The sequence below is a fragment of the Plecotus auritus genome (genome assembly GCF_963455305.1).
Source record: "Plecotus auritus genome assembly, chromosome: 3".
NCBI lineage: Eukaryota > Metazoa > Chordata > Mammalia > Chiroptera > Vespertilionidae > Plecotus > Plecotus auritus.
Window position 1 is genome coordinate 146,869,819 of NC_137772.1, and position 15,247 is coordinate 146,885,065.

Consider the following 15,247-nt stretch of genomic DNA (forward strand, 5'->3'; position numbering starts at 1 on the left):
AAAATAAAAGAAAGATTAGCACCACACAGAAGTTAAAACATGGGGGATATGTATATAGCATATACAAAAGAGAAATGTATGATATCCATATGAATAGTTTTTATAAACAAATAGAAGATAAATGAGGCTAGAGTGCACTAGAGCTGTGTGGGGAGAGTCTGGAGTTAGTGGCTCTGGGGAGAGAGCTGAAGGATCAGCTGCCAGAATCTTGTGCTGAGACATTCCACCATACTGCAAAAGCCATCTTTCTCAGGTAGAGCATTCCTCTCCATGTGGCATCAGCATGGGGGAAAGCAATAGCCCTACCCGTTGGAATCCCTCTCACCCCACTCTGTGGAGCTTAAGTCCTGCTGAGGAGGATAGCCAAGGCTTTTTAAGTGACTGAGCCTAATTGACAGCCTGCAGGCAGAGGTGGATCTCTGGGTGCTTTGAGACTTTTGTAATACATTAAAAAGATCATACACCATGATCAAATGGGATTTATTCTGGGATGCAAGATTGGTACAATATCAGCAAAACAATAAATGTGACACACTACATCAGGGGTCCTCAAACTTTTTAAACGGGGCCAGTTCACTGTCCCTCAGACCGTTGGAGGGCCGGATTATAGTTTAAAAAAAAACACCTATGAACAAATTCCTATGCGCACTGCGGGCCCGGGACAAGTCGGCTGCTAAGCAGACAGGCAGCGGCACCCAGCGGGCCGGATAAATGTCCTCGGTGGGTCACGTGTGGCCCGCGGGCCATAGTTTGAGGATACCTGCACTACATAAACAAAATGAAGGATAAAAACCACATGATCATATCAATAGGTGCAAAAAAAGCATTTGATAAAATCTAGCACCCATCTACATATATAAAAGGCTAAGTGACCATCTAACCATCTGACCATCTGACCGGCCAGTACATATGACATGCATTGACCACCAGGGGGCAAATGCTTAATGCAGGAGATGCTGAGCTGTGGTGACTTGGCAGTGGTGGTTCTTGGGTGATGCACCCCGGACCAGAGAGGAGGAAGCCCGATTCCTCGCAGGGCCGTATGATTCCATCTTGGGATGTGGGTGTATGAATTCATGCACTGGGCCACTAGTCCTATATAATAAAAGCCTAATATACTAAGTGTTCAGTTGGCCGGTAGGCCATTCAACCAGTCAAAGCATAATATGCTAATGATATGCTAAGGCCGCTCAACTGCTCATTGTGATGTGCACTGACCACCAGGGGCCAGACACTCTGACTGGTAGGTTAGCTTTGCTGCTGGGGTCCAGGCCATTGGGATTGAGTGAGATGGACCGGATATGCCCTGGAGCCCTCCTGTGGTCCCTCCCATGTCCCTCCCCAACCTCAATCATGTACTGGTGGAGTCCCTTGGCCTGACCTGCACCGTCTCACAATCTGGGACCCCTCAGGGTATGTTGGGGAGCCAGTGTCAGCCCGATCCTGTAGGCCAGTCTGAGGGACCCCACTGTTTCATGAATTTGTGCAACAGGCCTCTAGTTTATAATAAAATCTCTCAGCAAAGTGGAAATAGAAGAAACATATCTCAACATAAGTTAGGCCATCTATGATAAACCTACAGCCAACATCATACTCAATGGAAAAACACTATAAGTGTCCCCTTAAAAATGAAAACAAGACAGCTTTCATCACTCCTATTCAACAAAATACTGGAAGTCCTATCCACAGCAATCAGACAAGAAGAAATAAAAGGCATCCAAATTGGAAAGGAAGAAGTAAAACTGTTATTATTAGCAGATGACATGATACTGTATGTAGAGAACCCTAGGATTCCACAAAAAAACCTACTAGAACTGATTAATGAATTCAGTAAAGTAGCAGTATACAAAATAAGTATCCAGAAATCAGTTGCAATTTTATACACCAACTAGAGGCCCAGTGCATGAAAATTGTGCACTGCGGAGGTGGGGGGTAGTCCCTCAGCCTGGCCTGCACCCTCTCGCAGTCTAGGAGCCCTCAGGGATGTCTGACAGCTTAGGTCCACTGTGGGGAGTGGGCCTAAGCTGGCAGTTGACATCTTTAGCACTGCCATGGAGGTGGGAGAGGCTCCTGCCACTGCTACTGTGCTTACCAGTTGTGAGCCCAGCTTCTGGCACACTGACCACCAGGGGGCAGCTCTTGCATTGAGCGTCTGCCCCCTGGTGGTCAGTGCATGTCATAGCAACTGGTTGATCTGCTGTTCAGTTGAAATGCATATTAGCCTTTTATTATATAGAATAATGAAGTATCAGAAAGGGAAACTAAAATGAAACAAAACAATCTTACTCATAATTGCTTCAAAAAGAATAAAATAACTAAGAATAAATTTAATAAAGTATGTAAAAGATCTGTACTAAGAAAATTATAAGACACTGAAAAAAGAAATTGAAGAAGGTACAAATAAGTGGAAGTATATACTGCATTCATGGAAAGAAAGAATTAACATCATTAAAATGTCCACACTACCCAAAGCAATCTACAGATTCAATGCAATTCCTATCAAGATACTAATAGTGTGTTTCACAAAACTAGAACAAATGTTCCACAAATTTATATGGAACCAAAAAGGACCATAAATAGAAACAGTAATCTTAAGAAAGAACAAAAAGTTGGAGGAATCATGCTACCTGATATTGTTATAGGCACCTCTCACTGATACCAGAGAGGTGTTACCAGAAAGGACAGCCCTCTGAGCCTGTGGGAGAAGGCTGTCCCCAAACTAGATCCTTGTTTTCTCATATAAATGAAGTTATATTCCATTGGTCTATATGTCTGTTCTTGTGCCAGTACCAGGCAGTTTTGAGAACCGTGTCTTGGTAATATAGCTTGATATCTGGTATTGTGATCCCTCCAACTTTGTTTTTCTTTCTTAGGATTGCTGTGGCTATTCAGAGTCTTTTTTTTATTCCAGTTGAATTTTTGGAGTTTGTTCTAGGTCTTTGAAATATGCTGTTGGTTTTAATGAGGATTACATTGAATCTACAAATTGCTTTGGGTAGTATGGATATTTTAATGATGTTGATTGTACCAATCTATGAACACAGTATATTCTTCCATTTGTTTATGTCTTCCTCTATCTCTTTTTTCAATGTCCTGTAGTTTTCTGAGTATAGGTCTTTTACCTCCTTGGTTAAGTTTATTCCTAGGTATCTTTTTTTTTTTTTTTTTTGGTGCAATGGTAAATGGGATTCTTTTTTTAGTTTCTCTTTCTGTGAGTTCATTATCTACACTAATAAAAGAGAAACATGCAAATTGACCATACCTCCGCTATGCCCACCAGCCAATTAGGGCAAGTATGCAAATTAACCCAACAAAGATGGCGGCAGCCACGGAGCTGGAGCAAGCAGGAGGCTTGGGTTGCCCCCAGCGATGGAGGAAGCCAAGCTTCCTGCCCACCCTGGCCGGCCCTGGCCTCTGCTTAAGGCTACAAAGTTTCAATTATAGAAGATAAATAAATCCCAGATACCTGCTTCCAGCCAGCCCTGGCCTCCGCTCAAGGAGGTGCTGAAAAAAAAAAAAAAGAATAAAAGGAGGGGCTGGGAGCCATCAGCCTCTCACCCAGGATGGCCAGGCACCCCAGCGGGGACCCCAACCCTGAAGGGGGTGTGGCCAGCCTGAAAACGGCCCTCTGCCCCTTACTCTGGCTGGCCAGGCACCCCAGCGGGACCCCCCACCCTGAAGGGGCTGTAGCCAGCCTAAAATTGGCCATTACCCAGGCTGGCCATCCCCCCATGGAGTAAGAGTCCCCGCTGGGGGGCTTGGCCAGCCTATAAACAGCCATCATCCCCTCACCCAGGCTGGCCAGGAACCCCAGCAGGGACCCCCAACCTGAAGGGGCTGTGGCCAGCTTGAAAACAGCCCTCAGCCCCTCACCCAGGCTGGCCATACCCCCCAAGCGGGGACCCTCACCCCATGGGGGCATGGCTGGCCGGCAAACCACCATAGCCCCCTCACCCAGGCTACCCCACACCCTAAGGGAACCCCCACCCTGATCCGGGACACCCTTCAGGGCAAACCAGCCGGCCCCCACCCATGCACCAGGCCTCTCTACTAATAAAAGGGTAATATGCTAATTAGACTGGGAGACCTTCCAGGAGACCTTCAGATGTTCTTCTGGACAAAGCCATGGTGGCAGGGCCAAGGTAGAGTTGATTAGAGGCCAAGAGGGGAGGGCAGTTGTGGGTGACCATGCCAGGATGGGATGGCAGTTGTGATTGATCAGGCTGGTGGGGGCGGGGCTGTTGGGGGTAAGCATACCAGCAGAGGGACCAGTTGGGGGTGAGCAGGACATCTGTGGGGGTCAGTTGGAGATGATCAGGATAGTGGGGGGGCAGTTTGGAGTGAGCAGGCCAGTGGGGAGGGATGGTGGGGGTGAGCAGGCCAGCAGGGGGGGCAGTTGGGGGTGAGCACACTGGCACGGGTGGCAGTTGGGGGTGATCAGGCTGGCGAGGGGGCATTTGGGGGCAGGCAGGCCAGCAGGCAGAGTGGTTAGGGGCAATCAGGCAGGCAGGCAGGCAGGTGAGCGGTTAGGAGCCAGCAGTCCCAGTTTGTGAGAGGGATGTCTGACTGCCGGTTTAGGCCCGATCCCTATAAACCGGCAGTAGGACATTCTTTGAGGGGTCCCAGATTGGAGAGGGTGCGGGCCAAGCTGAGGGACCCCCCCCCCGTGCACAAATTTCATGCACCGGGCCACTAGTTGGTGTATAAAAAGCCATAGATTTCTGGGTGTTAATTTTGTATCCTGCTAACTTGCCAAATTCATTTATAGGTTCTAGTAGTTTTTTGACGGAGTCTTTGGGGTTTTCTATGTACAGTATCATGTCATCTGTGAATAATGACAGTTTTACTTCTTCTTTTCCAATTTGGATGCCTTTTATTTCTTCTTCTTGTCTGATCGCTATGGCTAGCACTTCCAGTACTATCTCAAACAGGAGTGGAGAGAGTGGGTATCCTGGTCTCGTTCCTGTTCTTAGAGGAATGAGTTTATTTTTTGCACATTGAGTATGATGTTGGCTGTAGGTTTGTCATTTAAGGCTTTTATTATGTTGAGGTATGATCCCTCTATTCTCACTTTGCTGAGAGTTTTTATCAAGAAAGGGTGTTGGATTTTGACAAATGCTTTTTCTGCATTGATTGATATGATTGTTATTTTTGTCTCTCAATTTGTTTATATGATGTATCACATTAATTGATTTGAAAATATTGTACTATCCTTGCATCCCTGGAATAAATCCCACTTGGTCGTGGTGTATAATCTTTCTAATGTAATCCTGGATCCGATTTGCTAGAATTTTTTTGAGGATTTTAGCATCTATGTTCATCAGGATATAGGCCTGTTGTTCTCTTTCTTTGTGGTGTCTTTATCTGGTTTTGGAATTAGGGTAATGCTGGCTTCATAGAAAGAGCTTGGGAGTGTGACTTCCTCTTGAATTTTTTGGAATAGTCTGAGAAGGATAGGTTTCAGTTCTTCTTTGAATGTTTTGAAGAAATCCCCTCTAAAGCTGTCCAGATCAGGGTCTTTGTTTGCTGGAAGATTTTTCATTTTTGTTTCAATTTCTTTGGTAATTATTGGCCTATTCATGGACATTTCTTGTAACAATATTTTTTCTGATGTATCTCCTTGGGCAAGGGACACAAAAGAAAAAATAAACAAATGGGACTACATCAAACAAAAGAGTTTTTGCACAACAAAGAAAACCATCAGCAAAATAAAAAGACAACCCACTGAATGGGAGAACATATTTGCTGATTCATCTGATAAGTGATTAATATACAAAATTTAAAAAGAACTTAAAACTCAACACCAATGAAACAAACAATCCAATTTAAAAATGGGCAAAGGTCCTGAATAGACACTTCTCCAAAGATGACATACAGATGGCCAATATACATATGAAAAGATATTCAAACTCACAAATCATCTGAGAAATGCAAATTATAACCACAATGAGATATCACCTTAGACCTGCCAGAATAGCTGTCATCCTAGCTAATAAAAGAGTAATATGCAAATTAACCATCACTCCACTACACCCACAAGCCACACCCACAAGCCATGCCCAAAAGCCAATCAGGAGTGAATACGCAAATAAACCCAACCAAGATGGCTACGGCCACAGAGATCAGGAGGGAGGCTTGGGTTTCCCCGGCAATGGAGGAAGCCAAGCTTTCCGCCTGCCCTTGCCGGCCTAGGCCTCCACTCAAGGTTACAAAGTTTCAATGATAGAAGATACATAAACCCAAACAGAAATGGCGGCAGCCACGGAGCTGGAAAGAGCAGGAGGCTAGGGTTGCCCCCAGCGATGGAGGAAGCCAAGCTTTCCGCACACCCTGGCCAGCCCAGGCCTCCCCTAAGGCTACAAAGTTTCAATGATAGAAGATACATAAATCCCAATAGAAATGGCTGCCACCACGGAGCAAGCAGAAGGCTTGGCTCTGCTCCAGGCTACAAAGTTGCAATTGTAGAAGATAAATAAACCCCAGATACCAGGGCCTCCGCTAGGGTCACCAGGGGGAGTGGCCAGCCTGCAAACCACCACAGGCCCCTCGCCCAGGCCACCCCACGCCCCAAGGGAACCCCACCCTGATCCGGGACACCCTTCAGGGCAAACCAGCTGGCCCCCACCCATGCACCAGGCCTCTATCACCTATCTAATAAAAGAGTAATATGCAGATTGACCATCACTCCAACACACAAGATGGCTGCCCCCATGTGGTCAAAGATCCTGCCCCCATGTGGACACAAGATGGCCACCACAAGATGGCCAGCAGGGGAGGGAATTTGGGAGGGACCAGGCCTGCAAGGGAGGGCAGTTGGGGGGGACCCAGGCCTGCAGGGGAGAGCAGTTGGGGGTGATAAAGCCTGCAGGGGAGGGCAGTTAGGGGTGACCAAGCCGCAGAGGAGGGAAGTTGGGGGCGACCAGGCCTGCAGGGAAAGGCAGTTAAGAGGGACCCAGGCCTGCAGGGGAGGGCAGTTAGGGGAAAACAGGCTGGCAGGGGAGCAGTTAGGCATCAATCAGGCTGGCAGGGGAGTGGTTAGGGGGTGATCAGGCTGGCAGGCAGAAGTGGTTAGGGGCCATCAGGAAGGCAGGCAGGCTACCAGTTGGGAGCCAGCAGTCCTGGATTGTGAGAGGGATGTCTGACTTCCCATTTAGGCCTGATCCCACTGGGTTCCAGATTGGAGAGGGTGCAGGCTGGGCTGAGGGACACACACCCCCGTGCACGAATTTCGTGCACTGGGCCTCTAGTCTATAATAATAAAAGCATAATATGCTAATTAGATCAGAGGTCCTTCAGGACGAAGCTGGGCCTGCAAGGGAAGCTCGGGTCCCAGGTACCAGAGGGAAGCCGGTTCCAGCAGCCAGGGGAAGGAAGGCCTACTCTTGCATGAATTTCGTGCATCAGGACTTTAGTCAATAAATAAAAAAAGAAGTTTTGGTGAGGATGTGGAGTAAAGGGAACCCTTGGGCACTATTGGTGGAAATGAAAATTGGTGTAGGCATTGTGGAAAGCACTATGGAGTTACCTCAAAAAATTGAAAATGAAACTGCCTTATCACCCAGCATTTCCAGTTCTGGGAATATATCCAAAGAAACCAGAAACACTAAATCAAAAGATTATATGCACTTATATTCTATTGAGAGAGAGGTACAATATACAAATATGTAATATAATTTGCTGTTTCTTTGGGTCCTCTAGAAAGTAGACATAGAAATAGATGTAGGAGTGAGAAAGTTCATTGGGGACTAATGCCAGTAAAAGAGCAAGAGAGGAAGGGGAGTTGGCCCATGATGCTGCACCTGAAAATATCTCTACCCATCCAATGAGGCACTCCAGAGCAGAAATCCTCATTAGGATAGGTGAGGTTCTTGTATTTACACATTGCTTAGCCTTTGCCCATTTTTAAATTGGATTGTTTGTTTCATTGGTGTTGAGTTTTAAGTTCTTTTTAAAGTTATCATGGAAGCATTTGAACAAGAGAATACCATGACCTGATTTACATTTTTATAAGTCACATTAGAGAATTGTGGTTTGCACTAGGGTATTAGTGGTGGTAGGTGTTCAAAGAAGTAGAATTCGAGTATACATTTAAACCTTGGCTTTCTGATGGGTTGAATGTGGGAGATGAGGTAAAGAGAGAAGTCAAGGATGACTTCTGGACTTGTGGCCTGAGGAAATGTGAACAGAAGGAAAGAATGGGGAATAAACAGGTTGTGGTCCTGGTGGGGAGATAAAGAGTTGTTTTGGATATGCTAAATTTAAGGCGTGTATTAGATTTCTAATTGACAGATAAGCAGTTTAAGAGTATCACAAAAATCAGAGTAGAGTAGAGATTGAATTTAGGAGTCATTGGAATATAAGTGAAATTTATTGCAAAAAATTGGATGAGATCAACTATGGAAATGAGTGTAAATAGAGAAGTCTACTTCTGATTAAGTCCCAAGGCAGTCACAATTCAAAAGCAGAGATAGAGAGGAAGAGGTGGCAAAGGAGACAGAGAAGGAACAGTCAGACTCATAAGAACACCAGGATATGGTGTCCTGGAAAGCCAACTATTAAAAAAAAAAAAAAAAAAAAAAAAAAAAGAGGGGAAATGATCAGCTATGTCAAATGTTACTGAGCGGTCAAGTAAGATGAGAACTGGGTGTTGACTTTTGGAAATGATAAAAAGGGAATCAATGATGAACATAAAAGGAGCACTTTCATAGCCGTAGCAGGGAGGAAAGCCTTGTTTGAAATCAGGAAAAGGAAATTGGACTTTGAGAAAAGAGAAGCAAAGCAAAATTGTGTGTGTGCATGTGTGTACATTTTATTCCTACAAGGAATTTTTTTTAAAGGCCCTGTACATTGTGTTCTTTGGACTACAGTTATTTCTCTTTCAGATGAGAGATCTGAAATATAGTTGAGGTGTGTTAGTGAAGCCAGTTAAGTTCTACTGTAACAGTTTTAGAATATAGGTAGTGCTAAACTCTTTATAAATACTATGCCTGGATAAAGAGAGTTGGATAAATTTTGTTACTGCAAAAGTTTTCACTTTGGATATAAAAAGCTAAATATATCATTATAAATTATAGTATAAACTCTTTTGTTTGGAGCAGCATTCCATTTACATTTCTGCATTGATAATTAAACCACTAATTAGAAAAAATTAATTGGTAGTTAAGTTATAATAATACATACTATTATTATTACTAGAGGCCCTGTGCATGGATTCATGCACGGTGGGGTCCCTTGGCCTGGCCTGCAGGGATAGGGCTGAAACTGGCTCTCCGACATCCCCCGAGGGGTCCCGGATTGCAAGAGGGTACATATAAGATCTGAATTGTATATAAATCTTTGGTTAATCTCTTCCTGCCCTCCCCCCTCCCCCCTTCCCTCTGAGATTCATCAGTCTGTTCCAAGTTTCCATGCCTGTGGTTTCCGCTCCTGTGTTGAACGTCTGCCCCTTGGTGGCCAGCGCGCATCATAGCTAGTGGTCAGCCATTCAAACGGTTGGCCAGTTGCTTAGGCTTTTATATATATAGATATTGTTCCCACATACATTATCTCATTTAGTATTGAAAATGATCCTGTGGATGTCCTTTATAAATGAGAAAACTGAGGCTCTGAGCTGCAGGTAATTTTCTCAAAATCACATAGCTAGTTTCAGACATGGAATTTGATTGGGAGTCTGCCATTAGGCTCTTGCTTACTCTGTTGTGCAATGCTACTTCTTGATTTAAAATTACCAAACAACTTAGAAGAGGCAATCATTTAGGCCCTGTATGACACCAATCAAAACTTTTAAATACTTCAGAATGAATTACAACTCAATAATTAAAGATCTAGGAATTATACATGTAAATTAAGGTCAATTATTTTGTTGTTTGTTTTCCTAGAGAGATAACTTGGTTAAATAATTATAACAGTTGACCTAATAAGTAGAAGTGAATATTGTATTAAAATATCTTTTTGGGGGTTTTTAGGTTTTGTATATGTTCATAGTACAGAAATGTACTTGAAATTTATTTTTCAATTACAGTTGACATACAATATTATATTAGTTTCAGGTGTGCAACATAGTTATTATATATTTACATACTTTATGAAGTGATCACCCCAAAAAATCTAATACCCCTCTGAGACCATACTTGATATTTCTTTTGTATAGAAATTAAATTGTATAGCTTTTAACATCTTTAAGACCAATATACATACATATACAGAATTATGAAATTTAAAAAAATTCTTGACCTTGAATACATTATAAATAAAAGGAGTAAATAGGCATATTTGGTATTGATAGATAAACAATGCAAAGATGAACACATTTATTTATGACTGTATTTAAAATAGTGATCTGAAGCTCTAGTGTAGCACCAATTATGAATATAATGTTAAACTGATTATGTATTCCAGAGCTATGGCAACTATTACCTAGGTAACCACAAAAAATATATAATCTTGAGTTGAATTTATTAAAAGTTTTCTTTTGAATTATTGCTATTGCAATATATAAAATAAGCACATCATTTAAAGTGATTTGGAATAGTGTAAAACAGATTTTTTAATTAAATTTTTATATGATTAGAGAACATAAACTAATTGTGAAATTTGTTTCAACTAAATATACCAAGCTATATGTGCTAATCATTTATTACACATTTTCCCCTAGAAAATTAAATATGTTCTATACTATTTTTAGGGAATTCTGATAATTTTTGTATGAATTGCTTATTGGTAGACATTTTTATATTATACATACTCTTATTCAGTGAGAAAAGAAGCACTGACAGAACTTTTAAAAAATTCAATGTACATAGATATACATCTTTAATTCCCATTTATCTTTCTTTTTAGTTATTTTAGCATGATTCTGTGGCCTTGATATCAAGGCAGACTTCATTCTCCACCTCCCAGCTAGTTCTATTTCCAAGTTAGGGGACTAAATTTTCTCTGAAAATATGTGAATGGAAGTGATGTGCACCACGTAGGGACCTACTCCTGGGAATATACCACCATACTCTCTTCTGCCTGTTAGCCAGATGCACTCTTAATGGGGTAGTGACCCAACTTTAATCATATAATCAATTCAAGGCGCTAAGGAACGGTGGAAGAACATGAACAAAGGAACCTGGGTTTTTGAATGACTGCATGGAACAGCACTGTCTTTTGACCTGGACTGCTAACTTTAGACTATCAGATGACAGAGAAATGTATCTTTGTCTTTACCAGCAAGCTACCCAGTTCTTATAGCAGCCTCGCCTACATAATGCATACTGATTTGACTAGATTAAGTGAGAGTAGGAATTTGTCCTGATACTTTCTCAAATTCACAGGTTCAAATTAATTCTTTTCTACCTAGGTCATATTCTTCACTGTAATGACATCAGCTCTGGTGATACAGTCTTTCTCACACTCCTCTCCAGTTATTTTATCATTTAGACCATACGTGGCTCTAACTCTTATTAACTGATTTTTCTTATTAGAATATTAACATAAATAGGAGGTGGTTGGTGTCTTGCCAAGACAGCCAGGATAGGCATATATACATTGCAATTTTGTTAGAGAGATTTAATTCAACTTGATTGGTTTCCTTGTGTGTTTTTGGCTACCCTTATCCTTACTACCCTTACTCTTGTGATTAAAATAATATAAAACATTCCATAGTTCACCTGTTTTCTCTCCTTTTAAATTTTTGTACCTCTGATGATTTACATAGATTCTGATGAAAATATAAAATTAATAAGTGTTTAAAATGCAATGAGTATAATTTATTTTTCTAAATATACATTTTGTACCATGTATCATTTTTGTATACAATATATTTTACATATGTTTTCTATACAATATTTATTATTTTATATTTTTTTCATGCAGTATACTTCTCTTTTTAATTTATTTCCTAGCCAATGCTTTCTCATTTTACAGAGGAATAAGCTGAGAGATAGAAGGGATTTCACACAGCTTCTAACTAGAAGAAACAGTTCTCAAACATGGTTCCTCTGACTCCAAGTTCATTTTTGTTTCTGTTTTCTAAATAATAATGGAGGAGGTGCCAGAATGTACAGGGGAAATATAAGTACAGTCAAGATCTTGGGGAAAGAAGGGACATATAGAAGAATAGCAAAGACAAGTAAGGGATAGAGAGAGATTTGCAGGCATGTGGGGAAGCTGTCCTTGTTTTAGGTAATTTATGGTTGCATGGTTGAGAGGCTTCATTGAAAGTAACTGTTTTCAGGTATCCCAATATTGGAAGAACACTTTTGTTGTCAGACAGGTTGAGAATTCCTAATGATCTATGTGGACAAATGATCTATGTCCAGAGTAGACATAAGGGTCCTGGTCAAGGCTGGCAGTGTTTTAAGGTATGTGGCAGTGTGTCCTTGAAGGCCCTGTTCTAGCACCGACTCTTTTGACATTAATAAGAATCTCTTTACTGTGTTTTGTTAATTTCCAAAAATGAAAGCATTAGCATAAGGAATTTCTTTACGATGACTGACCATCATCTGGCTCTCATTTCCAGATTAGTTACAGACTTATTTATGGCTTTATCATCTTTTTGTTCCTCTTTGACTGATCTCCCTGTATTCTATCTATGTAAAATTTATCACAAACTAGTTAGAATGCATGAAGTAATAAATGTTTACTTTTATATACATTGATAGATAAGGTGGTATTAGTGAGGATAGAAAGACATCTGTATGAGAAAGCTTTAAAATATCAACAGTTAAATCTGAGAAGTCAAATATTTTTTAAAAATGGAAAAATTTATTTTGCATTCTCTTTTAATATCTTATTAATATATTTATGTACATATTTCAAGAAATGTCAACTGAAATTTGTTGGGTTGTTCTGCTTTTAGTAATGGCTACCATTTACAAATGTGTCTGCATTAGTGTGCTGGAACTGCCATAATAAAATACCACAGACTGGGTGGCTTAAACAAAAAATTTATTTTCTCAAGTTTTGGAGGCTGAAAGTCCAAGATCAAGGTGTCATCAGGTTTGTTTTCTTCTGAGGCCTTTTTCCTTACCTTGCAGATGGCCATGTCCTCACATGGCTTTTTCTTTGGGCATATGCATCTCTGATGTTTCTCTGTGTGTCCAAATGTCCTCTTCTTATAAGAACCCATTCAGATTAAATTAGGGCCCACCCTAGTAGCCTCACTTTAACTTAATTAATTCATTAATGGCCCTATCTCCAGAACAGTCACATTCTGTAGAAATGAGGATTAGTGCTTCAACATAGGAATTTGGGGAGGGGAAGACACAACTCAGCTCATAATAGTAGCTAACATTAAATAAATGCTAATGATGAATCTGCACTATTCTAAACTCTTTTCATGTTCTGGCTTGTTTAATCTATGAAACAAACCTATGAGCTAAATTGCCACAACCTTTTGCAGCAAGGATTCAGAATCTAGAGAAGGGGCCATGCACAAACAGATATACTAGATAAGAAATATAAATTTGGAAGGAATTGGGAGAACCAGGTGGAGGCCCTTCTCTAGTGGAATGGCTCCCCAAATCTTCAGATCCCTAGCTTTTTATTTACTAGAATATACATTTGCTTTTTAGCAAAGCAAACATGCATATCAAAGGTAAGGTTTGATAAACAGTAAAAGATTATCTGGTTAGGACAGTGGTTGGCAAACTGTGGCTCATGAGTGGCGGTTTGCCACTCTGTTGACTAATGAGTTTGCCGACCACTGACCTAGACTCTCGATTCCAGTAATTACAGGCTGTTGTTGTACCTTGTGATTAAGCCCCTATCCCAGTGGTTGGCAAACTCATTAGTTAACAGAGCGGCAAACTGCGGCTTGCGAGCCGCATGTGGCTTGCGAGTCACAGTTTGCCGACCACTGGGTTAGGAGATTGCCTTTTGCCACCATTGTCTCCACAGAACAATTGGTGCATAGCTTTTAGCCCTTGCTAAAGCCCAAGGTCCATCAGCCTTCTGACAGACCTCTCGCATTTATTATGCTAACTACTTGTTGGTCTTTGCCTCCAGCACTAAATACAATGAAAAATTCTATTTTAGCCCTGGCCAGTGTGGCTCAGTTGGGCATCATCCTGTGCACCAGGAGGTTGCAAGGTTGATTCCTGATCAGGGCACATGTTTGGGTTGCAGGCTTGATCCCCAGTAGCGGGTGTATAGGAGGCAGCTGATTTATGTTTCTCTCTCTCTCTCTCTCCCTCTTCCTTTCTCTAAAATCAATCAAACATATAAAAAAATCCATTTTAAAGATGTGAAAACTGAAGTACAAAGAGGTAAAATAACTTTCTCAAAGTCACAAAGGTAGTAAGTGGCTGAGTAGTGAACAAATGGAGGTAGCCTGGTCTCAGAGGTGCTTTCTTAGCCACCATGCCATTTAATGCTAGTGTATATAAATTTAAGGCTGAACACATTAAGAATGAATTCTCAGTTCAGAAGAATATTTCATGGTTTTTAAAAACATATTTTTTATTGATTTCAGGGAGGAAGGAAGAGGGAGAAAAAAAGATAGAAACATCAATGAGAGAAAATCATCAATTGGCTGCCGCCTGCACACCCCCTACTGGGGATCAAGCACACAACCCAGGCATGTGCCCTGACCAGGAATTGAATCATGACCTCCTGGTTCATAGGTAGACCCTCAACCACTGAGCAACACTGGCTGGCCAAGACTTCATGTTTTGGCTCTACAACTCCATGCCTTTCAGAAAGCCATTTGGGTCATCCACAGTCTCCTTTTTCTGAGAAATACCTGACAAGATGATGTAAAACTCTTTTGAAAATAAGAAGGAGTATATAAATGTCAACTATTATAGTAATATAACCTGTGGGGGTGTGTTTGTCATATATATTTATGGGTATACTGGCTACTGAGATGAGGCAAGACTGTTAATTTCCAGGAAAAACAGGTTCATGACAGTGTGCATGAGAGATGATCATGCAGTGTGTGTCAGTAAACCTTTTGGCTCCTGTAGTAAATCCAAAATGGTACCAAAATATCCCAAGCCTAGTCTGTGTGTACAGTATAACTTCACAATTCAGTGAAAGATTTGTTATTCCTAAAACATTCAGAGGTGAGAAAGAAACAACAATAAACTCTTGACAATGGGAAACTGGTTTGATGCAGCTCTAGGTTTCAGAGTTATCTGAAGCTGGCCTGGTACTTACAGCTAGTGGTTCTGTCCCGGGACATAAATAGTCTCATCAAATATCAACATTAGACAAATCTACTCTTTGACCATGACTGAGTGAGAAAAAATAAAGCTACTTC